This window comes from Haplochromis burtoni, unplaced genomic scaffold (assembly GCF_018398535.1).
Source record: "Haplochromis burtoni strain Fernald_Lab_line unplaced genomic scaffold, NCSU_Asbu1 Contig_192, whole genome shotgun sequence".
NCBI classification, from domain to species: domain Eukaryota; kingdom Metazoa; phylum Chordata; class Actinopteri; order Cichliformes; family Cichlidae; genus Haplochromis; species Haplochromis burtoni.
In genome coordinates, this window is record NW_024582553.1 from 1,058,747 (window position 1) to 1,067,278 (window position 8,532).

Consider the following 8,532-nt stretch of genomic DNA (forward strand, 5'->3'; position numbering starts at 1 on the left):
TGTTGGTAGGATAAATCTTTCAATGTTTTTTTTCCTTTAAAATATAAAGTTTGCACTTTGGAATACGTTTTTCATTTCCCTTTTCAATAATAGAGATTTAGTGGTATTGTTTTTTGTTTTTATCTCAGTATCATTATTTTTGATTGATGTGTCACGTGAATGGATAGGTTAAATCTCCATGTCAGTGACTTTAATTTGTTCCTGAGGGCCCTACAACTTTCCAATGGAATGTTTTAAATAGTGTCACAGGAAATACAGGAGTGATATCAATTTCAAAAATGTCATCTGAATATGAAGCTCATACTCATACCATCAGCTTTGTTTGACCCGAACACTGTATATGGGGTTTGGTTGTCCAACTCAGTGATTAAAAAAATGATAGTACAAATGATGAACTCTATACAAAAAACAAAGTGAGGGACCTGTCACTGCACCAAATCGTTTTGAATAAGAACTTTCTTATATTTTCACCTTTGTCTCATCTAGAAGTCATAGAAACTAAGGGTGGTTTTTCTGGATTGTAAAAAGAAACCCGACCAACAGCTCTATTTCCTATGAAACATTTTGTAAGCTGAGCATCTGAAAATTCTTGTACATAACAAGATTTGTTTGTGCTGTGCTTTAGAAAAAATGTATTGCAATTGGAATGAATACATTTTGTTGCAGTATGCACTGTTTTGGGGTTTTGTCTTGTTTCGTCCATTTCTTTAATTATTCCATCCTCTGGGATCAAATATATGATTTCATATACACATAAGCACCTACGTGATGCATTGGAGTAGAATGAATATAGTTAAACATACTGACTTAACCAGATAACTGGTACACCCCTATTGATGCGTCTATTTTGAATACCACATTCTGAAAAAGTGTCTTCAACCATGTTGTGTGTCTCCCCTATACTGCTCTTTGTTTATACACGGGGGTGTCCTCCCATTGTTTAGCATATTATATATATATTGATAAATATAGATAAGTATCTTGAAGTGTACTGCAGCAGTTTCTTACCCCTCTCTCACTGATGGACTCATTGAAAGCGGACAAAAGTTTTTAATCTGAGACTTGAAACCAACACATCACTTCATAAGACTTGGAACTTTGAGACTGGAAGAGTGAAGGTAGGATGCTTTGTCAAACTTTTAACCCTGAGTACAGTAATGAACAGTTGTCTGATCTTGACAGCTTCTTCATGGAGTTTTGTAAAAGAATGAGGATCACAAATCCCATCCAAGTGATCATTTTAGGGCTTTTTGATGCTCATTTTAAATCTTAATCTTTATAGAATAAACTAAATTTCCACTGAGAACAATACTGAGATGCTTCCCCTTCCTAAAATCTCAAATCTAAAGTGGAAGGATTTATTTTTTTTGTTATTGATACACTGAGTAATAGCGAACTCAAGAAAGACTTCAAAGCCACCTCTGTCAAAATTAAATATGTTTATGTTCTTTATAATCTAACTAAAACTGCATAAACATACAACGTTTTCCAAGTTACAACAATCTATACCATTTGTAGTGGAGTGCACATTGAAAGGAAATGAAGTTAAAGTGAGTGGAGGTGGACTCAGTGGAACATATACAGGACTTCAGTTTCACTTTCACTGGGGTGATGTAAAAAATCCAGGCTCAGAGCACATGATTTATGAGCACAGATATCCAACGGAGGTACAATGTTTCTTCATTACTTGACATCTAAACTCCTTTTCTATATTTTGCTTTGCCTTATAAGTTGTTGGACTTTCTTCCAGATGCACATAGTCACTCAGAAGGATCATCTCACTGCCCCTCCAGAGCATCCAGATGGATATGCTGTACTTGGGTTTTTTATGAAGTCTGTATGCCCCAGACTTCACGCTGCTATTTTTAAATAGGCGACACTTATAAAACTGGTTTACATTGATGGCTTTTAAATATTAACATAATTACGTTCATACATAATGTAGAGTTGAAGTCCACAGGAGTCAGAGCCATGGGTGAACTTTACGTCATACCTGGCAAACCTCACCGACAAGGGTTGGTCTTTTCTTCCACTAGAGTTCCAATGGCTTTGTTTAAAAAAAAAAAAAGAATATTGAAAGATTAGAAGAATGGCCTGCCATTGTTGTTGTAGTTATAACAATAGTTAAAGGAAATTTGTGTTTGACTTCTTTGTCTGTATGTGGAATTATTTTTGAAGTCAAACGATAAAAGTTTGTAAAGTCATGAAGCAGAAGAGGGTGAGACAGTAGCTGACAAACCGTGCCTCTTGACTTTTGTGAACATGCACTGAAGTGAATATAAAATGCAAACCACTTTATGATTACATTTATTTATCCTTTTAAATTCAAGTCTCTTTCATTCTAATCTTTCCACAGGGAGCAAGGTTCGTTTAGACCATAGCATCTCTATTGATGACTTAATTGGAAATGTAAATTTGACAAAGTTCTACCAATACATGGGTTCCCTGACAACGCCTGCTTGCAACGAAGCAGTCGTGTGGACAATCTTTCACGAGCCAATCCACGTCAACACTGAACTGGTGAGTTCTCTTTAGCACAAGAGGAGCAAAGATCGTGTAAGGGGATCTGCAAATATGAATGTTCTCTCCACCTTTTAACACAAACACAACTAACTAAACGGTCCAAGCTGTATGAGAAAATGCTGAAGAAAAAGCTTCTTATGTTAATTTATGTATTAGATGTCAGTTAATTTATCACTTAATTATAGTGAATAGCTTGACCTGCAAATGACTCGTGGCAAATGAAATTCTTCTGTTATCCAGTCTGTGTTGGAATCACAAACATTTGCAGAAGAAAACTGAAACATGCAGCCAAGCACACGTGACATACCAATGGAACACACTGGTACATGCTGGTGTCTGCTTTGATTGTTCTGTTTGATAATCATGCCTTTTTATTTATGTTATTTCCACTGACTGTACCAACAAGGAAAAATGTTGGGCAAACTGCACGTGACTGTGTGGGATAAACAGATAATTCTGAGTCATGCAAATGTAACAGAATGACACGTGACGTCTTTCTTTTCACCTTATCTGCCTAATGGTGGTGAGCTGTCTGCAGTTAGTGAGGCGTAGGCCCTATACTTGTCTGGCGACTCAGCAGAGGCATGACTCATTGAATTTAACTTAAGGCATCAATGAGTATGCAAATCTCTTACAACACTTTTGTGTGCATAGTCTGTAAGATTATAAAGCACCTCATTAGCCTGGATTTGACAGGCATGATAGGAGGACGACATCTGAGAGTTTATTTTTGTGGAAACAGAAGAAATACACCACAGTTATTAGAGTTTTGTATTTACTATTTTTCCCCTATTTTCTTTTCTTTCTTTTTTTGATTTGCTTTCTTTCAGTAAGATTTCAAAACAGATTTACTAAAAATTATATTGAGGATCATTGTCAGGGCAAGATTTAAGATGTCCAGAACCTGGATTACAATATGAATAAGGCAGCTAGTTCACAGTCTCAGTGACTAAATGCACCAACGCATCATTAGGTGGGGAATTTCCTTTCTAAAAAAATATTACACAATTTTGTGCATTATTATTATTTATTTAATTTTATTCTGAAGTGTAGTTTGTATTGTTGTTTCAGAAAAATGTTCTTTTCAGACTTCGTTTTTAGTGTGGTTTTACAAATCTATAATAACTCAAGTAGCCTCTTCCAAGTACCAGCTACTTTTTATGACATCAGGTCTAATTTTGTGCTTTTTTGTGTTCATATGTGAGAAAATCTACCATAGCTGATCTTGTCTGGCAGGACAGCAGAATGACATAAACAGTAAACTGACAGAACAGCAAAATGCCCCATAATAAAGTAGGCTTCACAAATTTGCAAATCAAAATCTCTTTACATATTTTGTAGAGTAAAGTGCTCTAAAGCCTCACAAGAGCTGAAGGTTTTTAAAGGATGCCTCTGGTTGCAACTCATCTTGACATGAAAAAAGTGTCTTTGTTCAATTTAGGTGTGCAGATAAAACAAGCAGTAAAGACATTTATTTGAAAGTTATTTGACTGAGCTATGGAGATGCAGTCTGATGGTGCTGTATGTTTGACACAGTTCACAACCAAATCCCCACAGTAGCAGTAGAAGAAAGCAGAAGGGTCAAAACAGCAAAAGCCAAAAATCACTGCTGGATGCCAGTGATCTTCAGCCCTCAGGCTTTGTGCATTTAAAACAGTTATGATGCTGTTACGGAAATCACTGTTTGTGAACACGGTTCTCCATGCCTTACACAAATGTAAGTTAAAACTCTGTCAGAAGAGCTGCTGTCTTCTCTGGACCAAAGTTAACTTCAGATGGACTGAAGCTAAGTGGGACACTGTTCTGTGGTCAAATAAATCAAAATCTGAAATGGGACAACTTAGATAACATGGATGCTGCAGCTGCTAGACTACAGGGAGTGCAGAATTATTAGGCAAATGAGTATTTTGTCCACATCATCCTCTTCATGCATGTTGTCTTACTCCAAGCTGTATAGGCTCAAAAGCCTACTACCAATTAAGCATATTAGGTGATGTGCATCTCTGTAATGAGAAGTTTCTAAAAAAATATTACACAATTTTGTGCATTATTATTATTTATTTAATTTTATTCTGAAGTGTAGTTTGTATTGTTGTTTCAGAAAAATGTTCTTTTCAGACTTCGTTTTTAGTGTGGTTTTACAAATCTATAATAACTCAAGTAGCCTCTTCCAAGTACCAGCTACTTTTTATGACATCAGGTCTAATTTTGTGCTTTTTTGTGTTCATATGTGAGAAAATCTACCATAGCTGATCTTGTCTGGCAGGACAGCAGAATGACATAAACAGTAAACTGACAGAACAGCAAAATGCCCCATAATAAAGTAGGCTTCACAAATTTGCAAATCAAAATCTCTTTACATATTTTGTAGAGTAAAGTGCTCTAAAGCCTCACAAGAGCTGAAGGTTTTTAAAGGATGCCTCTGGTTGCAACTCATCTTGACATGAAAAAAGTGTCTTTGTTCAATTTAGGTGTGCAGATAAAACAAGCAGTAAAGACATTTATTTGAAAGTTATTTGACTGATCTATGGAGATGCAGTCTGATGGTGCTGTATGTTTGACACAGTTCACAACCAAATCCCCACAGTAGCAGTAGAAGAAAGCAGAAGGGTCAAAACAGCAAAAGCCAAAAATCACTGCTGGATGCCAGTGATCTTCAGCCCTCAGGCTTTGTGCATTTAAAACAGTTATGATGCTGTTACGGAAATCACTGTTTGTGAACACGGTTCTCCATGCCTTACACAAATGTAAGTTAAAACTCTGTCAGAAGAGCTGCTGTCTTCTCTGGACCAAAGTTAACTTCAGATGGACTGAAGCTAAGTGGGACACTGTTCTGTGGTCAAATAAATCAAAATCTGAAATGGGACAACTTAGATAACATGGATGCTGCAGCTGCTAGACTACAGGGAGTGCAGAATTATTAGGCAAATGAGTATTTTGTCCACATCATCCTCTTCATGCATGTTGTCTTACTCCAAGCTGTATAGGCTCGAAAGCCTACTACCAATTAAGCATATTAGGTGATGTGCATCTCTGTAATGAGAAGGGGTGTGGTCTAATGACATCAACACCCTATATCAGGTGTGCATAATTATTAGGCAACGTCCTTTCCTTTGGCAAAATGGGTCAAAAGAAGGACTTGACAGGCTCAGAAAAGTCAAAAATAGTGAGATATCTTGCAGAGGGATGCAGCAGTCTCAAAATTGCAAAGCTTCTGAAGCGTGATCATCGAACAATCAAGCGTTTCATTCAAAATAGTCAACAGGGTCGCAAGAAGCGTGTGGAAAAACCAAGGCGCAAAATAACTGCCCATGAACTGAGAAAAGTCAAGCGTGCAGCTGCCAAGATGCCACTTGCCACCAGTTTGGCCATATTTCAGAGCTGCAACATCACTGGAGTGCCCAAAAGCACAAGGTGTGCAATACTCAGAGACATGGCCAAGGTAAGAAAGGCTGAAAGACGACCACCACTGAACAAGACACACAAGCTGAAACGTCAAGACTGGGCCAAGAAATATCTCAAGACTGATTTTTCTAAGGTTTTATGGACTGATGAAATGAGAGTGAGTCTTGATGGGCCAGATGGATGGGCCCGTGGCTGGATTGGTAAAGGGCAGAGAGCTCCAGTCCGACTCAGACGCCAGCAAGGTGGAGGTGGAGTACTGGTTTGGGCTGGTATCATCAAAGATGAGCTTGTGGGGCCTTTTCGGGTTGAGGATGGAGTCAAGCTCAACTCCCAGTCCTACTGCCAGTTTCTGGAAGACACCTTCTTCAAGCAGTGGTACAGGAAGAATGTCATGGTCCTGGGTCATGTGACCCAGTGTGTTATGCTTAGCCTATTTTGATGTTTATTATTTGTTTAGGTTCTCTAAGGTAGTCCAGCCATTTGTATATATCACCCCTGCATTACGTCTCCCTTGCCCTTCGTGTGTTTATGTCTGTGTGTCTTGTACTGTCAAGTTCATGCTGTCAGTTATGTCACCTCCCCCTGTACTAGTCTCCCCGGTTCATGTCTCATGTTTCCTGTTTTACTTTGAAGGCCTGCATTCACTGTCAGTGTATTCAGTTTTACTCCTCCTGTCCTGTCGTTAAGTTCATGTGTGTCAGCTGCTCGTGTGGCACTTCCCCTGATCATCCCTCATGTGTATTTAGTCTCTGTGTTTCATAGAGTCTGCGTCGCGTCGTCTGTGTTCCCACCCCCTGTGTTCCGTATCTCCAGCCATAGCCTTTCCATAGTTTATGTCCAGTTTAGGTTTCTGTTGAGTTATACTCTTATGCTGCCCTCACTCTGGTTTGTTCCTTTTCATCAGCCATAATAAAAGGCTCGCTTTTGTTTAATCCACTCCTGTATCTTCGCTTGTGTTCGCACCTGGGTCCACCACACACATTTCCGCACGGTCTGCCTCCGCAGATCACAACAGAAGAAGTCTGCATCCTTCAAGAAAAACATGATTTTCATGCAGGACAATGCTCCATCACACGCGTCCAAGTACTCCACAGCGTGGCTGGCAAGAAAGGGTATAAAAGAAGAAAAACTAATGACATGGCCTCCTTGTTCACCTGATCTGAACCCCATTGAGAACCTGTGGTCCATCATCAAATGTGAGATTTACAAGGAGGGAAAACAGTACACCTCTCTGAACAGTGTCTGGGAGGCTGTGGTTGCTGCTGCACGCAATGTTGATGGTGAACAGATCAAAACACTGACAGAATCCATGGATGGCAGGCTTTTGAGTGTCCTTGCAAAGAAAGGTGGCTATATTGGTCGCTGATTTGTTTTTGTTTTGTTTTTGAATGTCAGAAATGTATATTTGTGAATGTGGAGATGTTATATTGGTTTCACTGGTAAAAATAAATAATTGAAATGGGTATATATTTGTTTTTTGTTAAGTTGCCTAATAATTATGCACAGTAATAGTCACCTGCACACACAGATATCCCCCTAAAATAGCTAAAACTAAAAACAAACTAAAAACTACTTCCAAAAACATTCAGCTTTGATATTAATGAGTTTTTTGGGTTCATTGAGAACATGGTTGTTGTTCAATAATAAAATTATTCCTCAAAAATACAACTTGCCTAATAATTCTGCACTCCCTGTAAAGAAAAGAGCGACCAACTGGAACGGTATTTGCACCCAGTTCAAAAGCCTGCATCTCTGGTTGTACAGGGTTACATTAGCACTTGTGAAATTGACCTGCAGATGCGGAAGGGCAACACAAACAAAAAGCATCGACGTTTCAATTCAATTTCAATGATTCCCTCTGCCTCCTGAGCTCGACATATCCAATTAAATCCATACTAAATATTAGAGTGATTTAATAGAATAGAATAGAATAGCCTTTATTGTCATTGTACAGAGTACAACGAAATTGGAGTGCCACTCCCTTGGTGCAAGTTTCAATAATAAATATAAATGTAAAATATAAAAAGTACAAAAAAACAATCGTAAGTACTCAAACAATAGTATGTACAATATATACAGGATAGCAGCATTAATATAATGACAGTGACGGTATGGAATAGGTTCAATTGTTTTTGTGCTTATTTACTACGGTGATAGCTCTGGGAAAGAAGCTATCCCTGAATCTGTTTGTCCTGGTTTTATGTGACCTGTACCGTCGGCCTGACGGTAATAGTTCAAACAGTTGGTTGCTGGGGTGAGAGTGGTCCTTGATGATATTGCCAGCTCTGCTGAGGTACCGAGAGTTTGCAGTGACCTCCAGGCTGGGCAGAGAGCAGCCAGTGATCTTCTGGGCTGTGTTGATGACCCTCTGCAGTACTTTCCTGTCTGCAGCTGAGCACCCTGCATACCATGTTGTTATGCCGTACGTTAGGATGCTCTCTATGGTGGCTCTGTAAAATGTCACCAGCAGCCTCTCCTCCAGGTTGTTCCTCCTGAGCACTCTCAGAAAGTGGAGACGCTGCTGGGCCTTTTTAACCACCGCTGTAGTATTTGCAGTCCAGGAGAGGTCATCAGATATCTGCACGCCCAGAAACCTCATGGAGT